At 45.1% G+C, this 15,751-nt stretch overlaps 1 long non-coding RNA gene across 1 annotated transcript in view; it reads right to left on the minus strand.

Annotated features, from left to right (window-relative positions):
• Window positions 1-901: 901 nt before the first annotated feature.
• LOC110334479 overlaps window positions 902-15,751 on the minus strand; it is a 42,494-nt gene continuing 27,644 nt past the window's right edge. Inside the window, exon 3 of the long non-coding RNA XR_002381119.1 lies at window positions 902-1,106. This is a non-coding gene — a long non-coding RNA (uncharacterized LOC110334479). The remainder of the gene's footprint in view (window positions 1,107-15,751) is intronic.

The following is a 15,751-nucleotide window of genomic DNA, read 5'->3' on the forward strand; positions in this document are numbered from 1 at the left end:
CACACACATGGGATAGTATTGACTATAAGAAAGCATGAAGTACTGATATTAGCCACAAAAGGACAAATATTGAGGGCATTACGGAAAGTGAAATAACATAGTCACAAAGGGACAAACATTGTATGAATTACCCATGTTAATTCAGAGACCGAAGAGAAGTTACCAGGGACTGGAGGAATGAAAGGGTAAAGTTGAATGGGTATCGACGACAGATGTGGTCTGCAATGTACAGTGTTGGGGGATATTAGGAATCTACTCAGTGTCTCTAAATTTAGTGTGCGTGTTTGTTTATGAGCAAGCAAAGCACCTGTGTCTGGTGACAGGAAGCTTGGTTAGTCTTCCTCAATCACGGTCCCACCTAATTTTTTGAGACACAGTACCCCCCTCAATCTGGAACTCACTGTTTCAGATAGGCTGGTTGGCCAGGGGCCCCTAAGGTCTGCCCATGTCCTTTTCCATTTGCCTGGGTTACAGTGTGCATTTTTGCACACGCTTTCCAGTTATTTACCTTGCCTGATCCATTGAGCCATCCCTCACTCCAATGCCACTGAATTGTAATGATTTTTAAAAAACTGGGGGCCCACAGTAACCCAGTGTGGACAGATTCGCTCAGGGGAAGCAAGTGTGGTTTTCCCATGGTATGCCTCGCCAGGGGGCAGTGAGCTGAATGCTAATGGGCTTATAAACTGCAGCAAGATTAAAGCCCATAGAAACTTTTGTAGGTTTCCGCTCTCTGTGCTCTGTTACTAATGAAGGCTGCATGCCCTGACTTTCAATGCGTTCACACGAGGACTCAGACCTTCCTTGAGCTTTTAGGATAAGGTCTCATCTCCTTTAAGTATTTACGTATTATACAACAACAACAACCAACAAAAAGGTACTCTAAGGATTTATCTGACTGGATGGAAAGGCAATCATTATTTAGTCAGGAAGAGAGCCAAGGGTTCAAATGACATTGCTATTTCGACAGAGACAAGACAAGGTAACAGAGTTCTAGAAGGCAACCTTCACTCTGGATCCTCCAGCGATCATTCCATGTGGCTGGTCTTGAGGATCCAATTCAGGGAAAACTGTTCATCCACTTAGAACTCAGGTTCCCCTGTTTGCTGGAAATATAATATATAAATAGAATATGCATGGGGCAGCTGCTGTCCTTTGGAAGCTAGGAAAATCATACACATGGCAGGCGTGGTAGCATATGCCTGTATTCCAACACTTTGGAGGCAGAGACAGGATGACCGGTGTGTATGAGTTCAAGTCCAGCCCAGCTACATAAGACCCTGTCCTAAACAAATGTAAAATAATGCTGACAGAGTAATATAAATGTTCACCGGTTCATTTCTGAAGGACCGCAGGGTCACTGGCATCAGGATTGTGTAGCAAGAAATTGAAACCTCACTCTGGATCATAGAGGTGAGATGGCACCTGAGCCAAATCCTGAAAGAGAATGGAATTTTCAGAATGAGCAAACACATAGGGACATTTCCTGTAGAAGGGATGGCATAGGGAAAGCCACAGTGTGAGGCACAGCGTAAGGCAGAAAGGCACATCTGAAAACCACAAAGAGGGTTAGGGGGTGGAGGGGTGGGGCAAGATCCTGAAGAAGGAGCCCAGGCTGGCTTGATCTCACAATTGATCTTTCTGCCTCAGCCTCTAGAATTCGGGGATTACAGGCAGGCCACTGCCACACCTGGTTGAGCTATTTGGGTTCTATATTTCCTTTCCTTTAACCTCTTCTTACATGTTTATTTATGTTGTGTATGTATGAGTACACAAATCACATGTGTGGAAGTCAAAGGTTCTTTTCTTCTATCTACTATGTGGATTCTGGGAATCAGATCCGGGTTATCAAGCTTGAGAGCAGACACTTTTAACCTACTGAGTCATCTTGCTTGATCTCCTCCTTGTCTTGTGTATATACACACATGCTCATGCAAACATGTCTGTATGTGTGCACACATGTGTAAGCATGCATGTGGAGGTCAGATGTCAATGTTGAGTGTCTTCCTCAATTAGTCATCAATTTACTTTTTGAATCTGGAGTTTGGTTGTTTGAACTGGTTAGACTAGCTGGCCAGTGAGCCACGGGGAACCTCTTGCCTTCTTTGACCTTTCTGTGAGTACTAAGAATCTTGCTAAGGTTTTTAAGCTTGTGCGACAAGTATTGATTAAGCTGTCTCTCTAACCTCTTGTTAATTTTTTTTTTTTTGAGGGTGTCAGATTCCCCTGGAACTGGAGTCATGGGCAGTCGTGAGGGGAAATGTAGGTGCTGGAAATTGAACCTGGGTCCTTTGGAAAAGCAGCCTGTGCTCTTATCCACTGAGCCATCTCTCCAGAGCATTCCTCTTCAAAACTTTTTAAAGACAAAGTCTCCTGTAGCAAAGTGAGTTCCAGGACAGCCAGGGCTATACAGAGAAACCCTGTCTCAAAACGAACAAACAAACAAACAAAAAGTCTCCTGTAGCCAGGCTGGTCTTGACAATACCACCCCTGATGATCCTGATCTCATGTTAATGAGAGAAAGGCCCCAAGGCCACTGCTCCACACCAAGGGGACCATACTCCTGATGTCTTCCATGACATTTAGCTGTTTTTACTGGATCCACCCAGGGACAGGTAGCTGGACTACAGGAAACTAGCTAACCACACATTGTTCTTGGAACTCTCTAGAACGGAGCCCCCCCTTTACCTTGAGACTCTGCATAGACACCTGTGTTCTTTTCTGCCATTCTGTCTCTCACCGAGCCTGCCTCTTCCGTCTGTGTGCTCCTGGGGCAGCAGAGGCATCACTTGGATGCTGGCCTCATTGCATCCTTGCAGAGAGCTCTTTGCAGGATGGTGTCTATGGCAAGGGTACCAACTCACTTCCCATACCGAGAACAGCTCAGTCTCACGGAGACACAGGTAAACTTTTAAATTTCATGATTCAGGCTGTTCTTTTTTAAAGATTTATTATCTTACTTTATGTTACATGTCTATGCCCGAGTACATATATGACACTGTGTGTATGCAGGAGTCTACAGAGGTTAGAAAAGGATGTTCAATCCTAGACGTCTGGAGTTGGTGTAGGTGGTTGTAGGCCACCATACATATGGGTGCTGGGACAGAACCTAGGACTTCTGTAGGACGGTTAGCGCTCTGATCTGTTTAGTGACACCTCTGGCCTGGGGCCATCTTCTTAGTGGATAACATGCATAGATAATAAGGTGAAGGAGGAAATTCCTGGAGGGCCTAGGAAGTGAATTCAGTTCTAGGCATTTTGAGACCTCTGTATGACCCCTTGATTTCCTGTCATAAACCACAAGTGTTAGGGAGTGGGTGGAGCATATCCTTTTATAGAGACAGGATCTCACTGTAGCCCAGGCTTACCTAAAATGTCAGGCGGTCCTCTTGTCTCAGGCTCCCCAAGCATAACCGTATAAGCTACCACAGTATACTAAATAGCAAGAATTTTGTTTTCCTTTAAGACACGCTCTTACCTGTCTTAAAAGCCTCTAGCTCACCATGTGCCTGAGAATGACCTTGAGTTTCTGATCCTTCTGCTTCCAACTCCCTAGGGCTGGGATTGTGGTCACGCAGTTCTCTCCTTGGCTTTACATGGTTGGTACTGGAGATTGGCCACAGGGCTTCATACTAACCAGGGAGCATTTCACCAACTGAGTTATAGCTCCAGTCCCCTCGCCTGGATTTTTTTAAACTAAGGGAAGTCACGTAATTCCATAAAATAAGATAGCTGCTTTGAGAGACGACACCATACTAACTGTGGTTGTGCATGCCTGTAATTGCAGCATTTGGGAGATAGAAGCAGATGGGGCAAGAGTTCATGGACAGTCTACTAGTGAATGAGAAGGCAGCCTGGGCTACAAGAAACCCTGTCATAAAACAGACAGACAGGCAGAATATACCACTTGAGTTAGGTGCCTCACTATAATCCCAGTGAGTGAGGTGACTCACTCTATAATCTGGAGGCTGAGACCAAAAAAAAACAAAAAAACAAAACAAAACAAAAAAAAACCATGACTTCAGGGTTAGCCTAGACTATATATATATATATATATATATATATATAATAAGTTTCTGACCAACTAGGTGCCTACATATCAAGACCGGGGTGGGAGGGAGGCTTGGGAGGAGAGATTATAGGCATGGTAGCAATAAGGAGGCAGAAGGATTTTCACAAGTTCAAAGACAGCCTGGTCTTGATAACAAGTTTCAGGCCAGTTAGGGTCATTCGAATGGGCGTGGCTCCTAGGGAGTGGTAGCGTTAAGAGGTGTGGCCTTGTTGGAGGTAGTGTGTCACTGTGGGGGTGGGCTTTGGAGGTTTCCTCCTACGCTTAGGCTCTACCCATTGCAGGAGAGAGCTTCCTCCTAGCTGCCTGAGGAAACCAGTCTTCTCCTGGCTGCCTTTGGAACTCTCAGCTCCTCCAGGCCCATGCCTGCCTGGATACTGCCATGCTGGACACCCTAGGATGATAATGGACTAAAGCTCTAAAACTGTAAGTCATCACCAATTACACGTTGTCCTTTATAAAGCTGCCTTGGTCATGGTGTTTCTTCACAGCATTGGAGCCCATAACGAAGACAGCTATATATAAAGTCCCTGTCTCAAAAGTCAAGAAAGCCAAGTGTCTTCTTACCTTATGATGCCCAGGGGCTATGACTTGGGACCTACCAACTATAATAACGTTCAGTACTTGAACAAAGAAGATTCTTTAAAGCCAGTGAGAAGAAGATGGCTGTGTGGAGGACGAACTTAGAACTAAAACTTACCATCACTCCACATATACAGTGGACAACCAGTGATATGATTTCACTGGTAATAATGAGTACCATTGAGTAATGAGTGGTCATCTGTTTGCCTTACCCGCACCAGGAACAAGTTGTTATTTTGCAGCTTTAACTTTCCCTATTTTGTGATAACACCGAGACGCATAGAGGTTAAGTGCTTGCGTTAGCTACTCTGTAGTTTCTCACTACATGTATGTATATATTTTGATGGCACGTGTAACCCTCGTGTGCGCATTTGAGCACAGGCACGGACACACAGATGGGATTTAGTTTGTAACTCTTCCAGGGAAGAATTGCTGTTGTAGTTTTTGTTGTTGTGTTTTCTTGTGATTGTGAACTTGCTATATAGCCCGTGTTGGCCTCAAACTTGTGATCTTTCTGCTTTCATCCTCCAAAGGAAAAAAGAGATTGCAGGCATGTACAACTATATGCAGCCCAGCAAAAGGACTGTATCATTATTGTTTATCAGTGGGAATCAGGTGACGTTTCTCAGCTTCTCAGTTCTTTCTTTTATTTAGAAAAAGCATTATGCACATTTGGCGGTTTGAATATGTTTGACCCATAGGAAGTGGCACCATTAGGTGGTGTGGCCTTTTTTGGAGAATGTGAGTCACTGTGAGTGTGGGCTTTGAGGTCCTATGCTCAAGCTCTGCCCGCAGTGGGAGAGAGACCCTGCTCCTGGCTGACCACAGAAGACAGTCTCCTTGTAGCTGCCATCTAATCAAGATGTAGAACTCTTGGTTCCTCCAGCACCAAGTCTGTCTGCATGCTGCCATGCTTCGCTCCATGATGATAATGGACTGTACCTCTGAATCTGTAAGCCAGCTGCAATAAATTCTTTTCTAAGAATTGCCTTGGTCATGGTGTGTCTTCACAGCAATGGAAACCCTAACTAAGACAGTATTGAGCTGCCAGCTGAGTGTTAGGGTTCCAACTCAGGGTCTCTCCAAGAACTAACTCTTAACTGCTGAGCCATCTCTCCAGTCCCCACAAAGCTTAAGTGTACCAGAGAATATTGTAAGGTTAGACCCGTGTTAACCCCTTGCATATGAGAACCCAGTCTTTGATCTGAAAGCGAGGAAGCTAGGATAACCTATAAGAATGCACAGAAAGATCCAGGCATGGTGATGCACACTTCTAATCATAGTACTTGAGAGACAGAGGCAGAAAAATCAGGAATTCAAAGTCATTTTTACCTACATAGTAAATTTGAGGGTAACCCAAACTACATGAAATCCTGCCTCAAAAAATCCAGGATCAGCAAGATAGGTCAGTGCAGTGGGTAAAATCACTGCCAAGTATGCCTGGCTATCAGAGGTCAGGCCTGGAGCCCATGGTGGAAGAAAAAAATCCATTCTGAAAGTTGTCTTCTGACCTCGATATTCAAGCCAACACACACATGCGCGAGCCTCAAAACAAACAAACAAACAAAAAATGCAAAACCCAGGAATATGTAGAACCAAGAATGATGGTGCCTGTAACCCCAGCAATCAGGAGGCAGGTCATAAACGTTCAAGGCTAACACAGTAGATAGATTAAATCAAGGCCAGCTATGGTTGTGTAATGAGACCCTGCCTCATCTCCTAACCCATTCCAAAAAAGAATATCTAGAAGGTAAGAGAACACTTAAGCTTTTTACACATCAAACATCATGGAGACTGGAGAGATGGCTCAGCAGTTAAGAGTTCATTCTTGGAGAGACCCTGAGTTGGAACCCTAGCACTCAGCTGGCAGCTCAAAACCACCTTTAACTCTAGTTCCAGGGAATCCAGTGTCTTCTTCCAACCTTCAAGGGCATGTGTGTGGTACAAACCCATACCTACAGGCAAAACACACATAAAATAAAATAAATCTAAAATTTTCAAAGTTATGGAATCGTCACCATTTGATAGTTTCCATCAAAAGACCACTTTGATTTCCTGGTTCCCAAGTGCCCCGTTGTAAGGTTGGCCTGACGGGGAGCATCAGAATTGAAGCATTTCTTCCTGACCCGTGCTTGCATGAGCATACACAATGCCTTTCCTCCCTCTCCCCCTTTGTCGAAGCACTAGAGACATTTCATCAAACTAATTTTATATCGTAGCCGTTCAGTGGCGCCTTCCTGGTGTGGCACGCTCAGCTGTGCAGCATACCACAGCAATGAGGGAAGTATTTTTGTCACAGGGGAGGGGCTGCCGGTGCAGTGGCCAGCTATTGGAAGACGTGTGGCTGAGGGCTGTTAAGTCTGCATTTTTGACATGGATGGCCAGTAAGCCAGTGCATGTGAGAAGAGACTATTTAATAGGGCAGTCTTCGTTCTCACCATGTGTTCAACAAATGCTGAATGCTTTTAAGTAACTATTTCAATGAATCCTAACAATAAGCCTATCAGATCAGTAGAGATATCCTGGCAGCATAACATCCTACACGTCATTCTCAAGAGACAAAGGCCTGTTCCCCTGAGATAGAACCTGGGTCCTCCCTAATAACTACACGGCACAGCTAGATTACATTGTTTTCCAACAAGCCCTTTATGGGCCATTGGGTCACTCAAGATGTTGCAGGGCTGTTTCTCCCAAGGGAAGGCAGGACTCCACTGTCTATCGACAGTGCCCCTTGTGTCGTGGCCAATGTCCTCCAGAGAGGTAGGGAAGGAGGGACATTATGTTAGAGAATTGGTCTTGCAGTTTAAGTGGGATGCTGAGAATAGCAAAGCAATGACCTAGGTAGAGGGCATGATAGCTGTGAGGATCAGCATGGAGCACGTTGTGGTTTCTCCAGAGAAAGCCTGGGCAATAAGCACTCACTGGGCTAGGTGGCGAGGCAGACAGTGGAGGCTTTGCCTTGCTGTGTCAGGAATTCTGATTATACCTGTAACCCAAGAAGCTGGAAGAGGAGGTCTAATTGGGTGTGAAGCCAGACACGAAAGACTTGCTAATTTGGGGCAGTTATTAATAATTATCTATAAGATAGTGCAATACTCATCTTTTAGAGAGAGTTTTGAGTATTAGTGGGCTAATGTATGCATAGTGCTCGGAATACAGCCCGTGTTGAATAGTGAGTATCTTATGTATTATCATATATACATATGTATGTAGGTAGATGCATGGATGGATGGATGGATGGATGGATAGGTAGATAGACAGACAGACAGATAATTGGTTCTCATACTTAATGTAATCCAGGCTGGTCTTTAACTCAAGTAATCCACCTGTTCCCACCTCCTGAATGCTGGGATTAGAATTACAGGCACGAGCTACCATAGCAGCCTCTTAAAACTCTTTCTGATTCAGGCTCCTATGAGAATAAATGTGATCTTTTTTTCTCTCCAGTGACTGTCTAAGGTGGGACCTTAGACAGGCTGCAGAAGTGGCAGAACAGCTAGGTCAGGGTCCTTCCTGCCTCCATTTGCACTCAGGAGGTGGGGGTGTTCCTCAGCCCTCTGTGCACTGGTCTTGCCAGGAGAGAGCTGGTCTACCAGGAGTGCTGACACAGGCTCACAGACTCACAGGAGGAACAAGCTCCAGCCAGAGACAGCTAGAACATCTAACACCAGAGATTACTACTTGGGATCATCAGAACTCAGTACTCCCACCACAGCGAGTCCTGGATACCCCAAAAAACAAGAAAAGCAAGATTCAGATTTAAAATCATATCTCATGATGCTGATAGAGGATTTTAAGAAGGACATAAATAACTTCCTTAAAGAAATACAGGAGAACACAGGTAAACAGGTAGAAGTCCTTAAAAAGAAAACACAAAAATCCCTTAAAGAATCACAGGAAAACACAACCAAACAAGTGAAGGAATTGAACAAGACCATCCAGGGTCTAAGAATGGAAGGAGAAACAATAAAGAAATCAAAAAGAGAGACAACTCTGGAGGTAGAAACTAGGAAAGAGGTCAGGAAGCCAAAGATGCCAGCATCACCAACAGAATACAAGAGATAAAACCGAGTCTCAGGTGCAGAAGAGACCATAAAAAACACTGACACAACAGTCAAAGAGAACAGATAAATGTGCCCTCTATGCAGACTCTTTTGGGATTCGACTATTCCCCAGAATTGGATTTCAAGTTAAGACTCTTGTTGTAGGTGCTGGAGAAAGAACTCAGCAGTTAAGGGCACTAGCTGCTCTTCTAGAGGATCCAGGTTGGACTCCCAGCACACATATGGCAGCTCACAGCTGTCTGTAACTCCAAGATCCAACAACCTCACACAGACATGCATGCAGGCAAAACACCAACGCACATTAAATATGTACATACATGCATACATACATACACACTAAAATATATATTTTTAAAATCTCATGTTTTTTGGTAAGAGGAGCAGCTTATCTTTTGGACAGTAATTGTTTATTTGTTTTTGAGGCAGGGTCTTAGGTAGCCCAGACTAGACTTGAACTTGCTGTGATGCAAGGTTAGCTTTCAGCTGACTGTTCTGCCTTCAGTTCTGAAGTGTACATCATCATGATTAGCCCTGAATCCTGTTTTTTAAAAATATAATTTTTTTAGGACAAGTTTTGGTTGTTGTTGGTTTTCTATTTTATTTATATGTGTCTGTGAGGATGTCTACTATGTGTGTGAGTGTATATGATGTATCTGTGTCTGTATACCATGTATGTGTGCCTGTATGCACAGCCATGGAAGAGGAGCTGGATCTGGGGTTACAGGCAGTGGTGAGCCGCCCGGCATGGGTGCTGGGAATCGAACTCAGGTTCTTTAGAAGAGCAGCAAGTGCTTTTAACCACTGAACCATCTCTCTAGCCTTTAGATTTTAGGTTTAAGGCAATATTAAGAGAGATCCAGTGATGTTCTCTAACCCTCTTGCTTCACACATGTACGTATATTGCTGCCTTTGTCATCATGTGTCAGTCAGTACCTGAGGGGTGTGTGGCATAATTAATGAACCTACTTTGAAATGCCGTAATCACTGGAAGCCTGCAGCTTACACTAAAGCTTACTGTTGGTATTGTGTATTTTGTGGGCTTCCACATCTGTGTAGTGGTGTGCATCAGCTATTATGTTATCCCACAGAGCAGTGGCCCCCCAAAACCCCGTGTTCTTATCTGAAGTCCGGGTTTGGTTTTTTTGCTGTTTGTTTGTTTTTTTAAGAGATTTGTTTTTTATTTTATGTGTATGGGTATTTTGTACATGTGTGTCAGTGCACACTCACTGCATGCCTGGTACCTTCAAAGGCCACGAGAAGGCATCAGACCCCAGAACTGTAGTTACTGTTGGTTGTGATCCATCCCCAACCCAGATCATCTCAGAGAGCAGCAGTACAGCTGAGCCATCTCTCCAGCCCCTGCTTGGTGGTTGTTGTTTTGTTTCTGATCAGGGTCTCATAATGCAATCCTGAAGCCTAGGCCACTCTGGGGCTCACAGCAATCTCCCCACCCCCACCCCCACCCTGTCTCACTCTTCTTCATGTGGGGATTGCAAGTGTGACACACCACGCCTAGTGGTATCCCAAGAGTACCTTTCCCTTTTCTCTATGGTGTGTGTGTGTGTGTGTGTGTGTGTGTGTGTGTGTGGTGTTGTTATTGGTGGTGATGGTTTGACACAAAACCTTTCTCTATAGCCCAGGCTGCCCACTAACTTGTTAGTCTTCCAGGTACTGGAGACTGCAGTCATGTGCCACCGTCTGGAGAGATTCAGAGACACCAATGTCCACTCCCCCCCTCCCCCCCCACACACACATACATTCTGATTTAACTGATGTGAGTGGAGTGGGCATAAAGGTCTTTTAAAAACTTTTTTTTTTTTTTTTTTTGGTTTTTTGAGACAGGGTTTCTCTGTGTAACCCTGGCTGTCCTGGAGCTCACTCTGTAGACCAGGCTGGCCTCGAACTCAGAAATCCACCTACCTCTGCCTCCCGAGTGCTGGGATTAAAGGCGTGTGCCACCGCGCCCGGCTTTTTAAAAACATTTTAATTTACTGTCATCTAATTTATCATCATCATCATCATCATCTGTGTGTGTGTGTATGTGTGTGTGTTTGTGTGTCTGTGTAGACGGGTAAGTTTGTGGAGGTCAATTTGTGCCTTTTACAGTGAGTTCTAGGGACTGAACTCAGGTTGTCAGGCTTGTACAATAAACACTTTAACTCCCACTTTGCCATCTCACCAGATCAGGCATCAGGATTTTAAAACTCTTTAAAATAGATCCAGGTGTGATGTTGCTCTCACCACTAATCAAAGAGCTTGAGTTAGGTGGTAGCGTGATCTACATAGTGAGTGTCAGCACAGCAATGGAAAGATCCTGTCTCTAATAATTCCGTGCTGAGTAAACAGCCCCATGGTATACACAAGTTCAGGTATACACGTAGTATACACAAGGTCCTGAACTTGAGCCCCAGCAAGCATGCTCATGTGTTCACACACACACACAGACACACTCACAGTTAACCAAGTGACTTCTGTGGGAGGCTACTTTTGAGGACCTCTGGGTTAGATTACTGTTGGCTGTAGAGATGATTATAACAGAATAGGAATAGAAAAGCATACTCTTTAGGGACTAATTATAAGTTGCAGTTAACTGGGGAGGGGTACGATTGACCACCCAGAAGAGATCAAAGAGGATATAAGCCTTGGAATCCAAAGCCATAGACCTCAGAGGCTGAGGGAGAAACAGAAATGTCCAGGAGGAGCGGTGGCCGCGATAGGAAATGGAAGCAGGCAGTCTGAGGTCGGGAGCAGGGAGCAGGCCCAGGTTTGATCATTGTGGATGACCAACAGGCTATCTGGCTTTGGAGCTAGAACCCAGGTTCCAGAGGAGCCCCCTGGAGAAGAAAGCGAGGAAGCCAGAGCAGCCGAGAAGGAAGCTTGAGGGAAAAGCAAAGAATGCAGGAGCCGAGGGGAGGAAGGGTGGAGGACGGAGGAGGCTTGTTTTAGGCTGCAGTGGCATTATTGTAGTCTGAAGGGAAGGAAGGAGCCAGGCCAGAGGAAACCATCAAAAACACAGTGGAGGGAGGAGACCTTTGGCAGAGGGAGGGAGCCTGAGCTCTGGGACCGCCTGGTGACTGGGGCTTGCGAATCCTGGATAGGATAAGGTATTCAGCGCTTTCTGTGAAGCCAGAACAAATGATACTCGTGTTCTGCCTGAGAAGGCACTCGGGGTCATTGCTGAGATTGGGCGGCAGCATCCTGGAACCTAGCCTGCTTCTTTCCAAGTGAGACCATGGTGCCTTTCCGAGGCTCAGACTGGCTAGAGGCAGAGAGATGGTGTACCCCCATTCCCACTCCCCGCCCAACTGTCACGAGAGAAAAACCTGGAATCTTGCTCTACAAGTCGGTGGCTGAGCACAATTTAAAGCTCCCCAGTCGTTTATTTATTTATTTTACATTTTTTTATCTTTTAGTCAGGGTCTCATTTTGTAGTCCTGGATGGTCTGGAGTTCACTCTGTAGAGCATCTGGTTCTGACTTCATGGCCATCTACCTGATTCTGCTTTCTGAGTACTAGGATTAGAAGGATGTGCTACCCCACCCATTATCGATTTTTAATTTTAAGACCTGTTCTCCTGTAGCCAAGGCTGGCCTTGAACTCCTGCTAGAGTCATATATGCTTGCCTCTACCCAGAACGCCACCTGTCACTCTGCCCAGGGTTTCCTGTTTGTTTGTTTAATTTATTACATATATTAATAATATATAGCAGTGGGTTTCCTTATGACATTTTCATACATGTATATTATGTATTTTGCTTATGTTCACCACCACCACCACCACCCTCTCTTGTTCCACTCCAACTTCCACTGACTCCAGATCTACTTCCTCTTTCCAACAGGACATCCTTCTACTTTGGTGTGTGTGTGTGTGTGTGTGTGTGTGTGTATACCTGTGTGAGAGAGTGTACGTAAGTGTGTATCTGAGTATGTGTGCATGTAAGTGCGTGTCTGAGTGTGTGTGTGTGAAAATGGGTGTGTTTCTAAGAGTAGTTGTGTATGTGAGTGTGTGTAAAGGAGTGTGCCTACCAAGGTTATTTATAGAATATAGATGAAGGGCTATTTACAGAAGTGTGGGCAACTTACCAATAGCTGTATCATGGAAGAAAAACCCTTTCTTAAAACAAATACCTATACTAAGTACCTATAAATTCTCAGAGAAGGGCTTCATCTCTGGCCCTTCTGGAAGAGCACGACCCAAGCGCTCCCCCCCTTCCCACCCCCCTTAGACAGAGTCTCACTATGTAGCTCTGGCTGTCCTGAAACTCACTCTGTAGATCAAGCTGATTTCAAACTCACAGAATCCCGCCTGCTTCTGGGTCCTGGGATGGAATGTGTGTGCCACCCACCTGGCCCTCCTCTGCTCTTACAATTGTTCTAATCCCCCTTCTCTAGGTTGTCCCCTGAGCCTTGAAAGGAGAATATGAATGTCCCAGTTAGAGCTGAGAGGCAGGATGTCTGTATGTGGCCCAGGCTTGCTTGAATTGGGGAGTCCCTGCCTCGGCCTCCCATGTCCTGGAATTCTATTATACCTGACTTTATCTCCACAATGAAGTCTCCCGGTTCTGACCCCTGACCAGCACCAGAGCTCCGCAGTAAGACTGGTAGTTGGTGGCATCTGGATATTTTGTTATGTACTCAAAGTTTTGTCTGAATAAAACTTACCAATCTGGGGTTGGAAAATGAACACCCTGGAATGGTTCTCTAGAAGATTCTGAGACTGCACTAAAGTTGGACCTGCATGGTCTCTGGTCCAAGCCGCTACAATAACCCCGGCTGCTCCCCTTATTCATTCTCTCACCACACTGTAATCGGTTCTCTCTGAGTAGCTAGAGTAACTTATTTTTAAAATGTTACCCGTAGAGCTTGGGAATGTAGTTCAGTTGGTAGAATGCTTGCTTGAGGTCCTGTATTCAATCCTTGGCTATCCACAAACCTTGCAATATAGTGAATTCCAGACCAGCCTCGGCTGCTGATGTGAGGGTGGTCCCCATCTCAAAAAGCAAAAAGAAAACAAAGCCAAAGTTATTTTTCACCATCCAAGTTGGCAAAGACCAACAGCGGCTGCTATTGTTGGTACACACAGGAATGCTGGTGGGCGGGAAATCATGTTGGCAACAAAGTCACAACAGAGCCTACGGGTAGCTCAGCCAGTTTCTCTAGGAAATTGTGTTACACTGGACCTGGTGCATATGAGGAACGGCATCTGTGCTGTCTTTACTACAGCACTAGGAGACAGCGTAAAAGACCTGGAGTCTGACCCAGTCAAATAGGTATAGCAGCAGACAGACAGGGTGAAAGCATTTGTTAATGGTTTAGACTCTTCCCATCCAGATTCCTAGGAGAAAGGGGAAGAAACCACAGTGCTGTCAGAACAGGACAGTAGGCAAAGAGAGACTGAGAAAGACTTCTCTGCACCGTGACTTAGGTTTGACTCCTGTGTTTTCAGCAATTTTTAATTATGTGCTTTGGGGACTAGGTTTTTTAAAGAACACACACACGTGTGTGTGTACATGCATGTGTATACGTGTGTATGCATGTGTGTGTGTGTGTGTGTGTGTGTGTGTGCGTATGAGTGTGTCTGTGTTTTGGAGCATGCACATGTGGAAGACAGAAGACAACTCACAGAAGTTGGTTTTCTTCAACCTTTTGGATGGGAGGCATTGACCCCAGGATAAGTGTTGAGCACCATTCTGCTACATCATCTCACCAGCCCCCTCCCCCCTGCTCTTTTAGACGCTCCCTCCCTCATACTGTCCTTTAAAATGGTGACCTTAATCTCTGCTGCAAAAATTATCTTGAACTCTTGACCTTCCTGTCCTCACCTCTCAAGTGCTGGGATTACATGAATGTTTTACTGTATTGGGCTTCATATTAACTCTGTGTGTGTGTGTGTGTGTGTGTGTGTGTTATTTGTGGTCTCTGTGTGTGTATGTGTGTCCATGTTCACATGTTAATATGTATGTGCCTGCGGGTGGAGAGAGGTTAATATAGGGCGTTGCTTCTCAGGAGCTATCTGCATGTTTTCTGAGATAGGGTCTCTCACTGAGACCTATGGTTCAGACATTCTCTTGGGCTGGCTGACTAGAGAGCCCCAGGGATGCTCTGGTCTTTATCTCTCTGGGGCTGGGATTATAAACAAGAACAACCACACTGGCTTTTAACTTGGGTGGTGGTTTGAGTGAGAATGCCACCCATACCCCATCCCCCCCAAAGCCTCCTCCCCCAGGCTGGAGAGATGGCTCAGCGTTAAGAGCACTGACTGCTCTTCCAAAGGTCCTGAGTTCAAATCCCAGCAACCACATGGTGGCTCACAACCATCCATAACGAGATCTGACTCCCTCTTCTTGAGTGTCTGAAGACAGTTACAGTGTACTTACATATAATAATAATAATAATAATAATAATAATAATAATAATAATAATAATAATAAAGAGCACTGACTGCTCTTCCAGAGGTTCTGAGTTCAATTCCCAGCAACCACATGGTGACTTGCACCATCTGTAATGGGATCTGATACCCTCTTCTGGTGTGTCTGAAGACAGCTGAAGTGTATTCACATAAAATAAATAAACAAATCTTTTAAAAAGAAGAAGAGAATGTACCCTTCTCCACTGGCTCATATGTTTGAGTATGTGGTACCCAGTTGGTAGAACTGTTTGGAAAGGATTAGGGGGTGTGGCTTTATTGGAGGAAGAGGTCAGTGGGCATGGGCTTTGAGGTTGAAAAGACTCCTGCCATTCCTGCCTCCATGTAATTCTTTCTGCCACCGCCCCTTTACAACCAAGATGTGAGCACTCAGCTGCTCCTATCACCGTGCCTTTGCACTGCCACCATAGACTCTAACCCTCTGATGCTGTAAGCCCAATTAAATGTCTTCTGCTGTAAGAAGACATTCTTTGGTCCTGGCATCACATCGCTGCAGTGGAAGGAAGAGACAGACACAGGTGCTGAAGTTTGAACTCAAGCTCTCACATTTACCCAGCGAGCACACTACCAACTGAGTCACCTTCACAGCACTTCTGTACTGGAGAGTTGT

This window comes from Mus pahari, chromosome 17, assembly GCF_900095145.1.
Source record: "Mus pahari chromosome 17, PAHARI_EIJ_v1.1, whole genome shotgun sequence".
In the NCBI taxonomy this organism is placed as follows: Eukaryota; Metazoa; Chordata; class Mammalia; order Rodentia; family Muridae; genus Mus; species Mus pahari.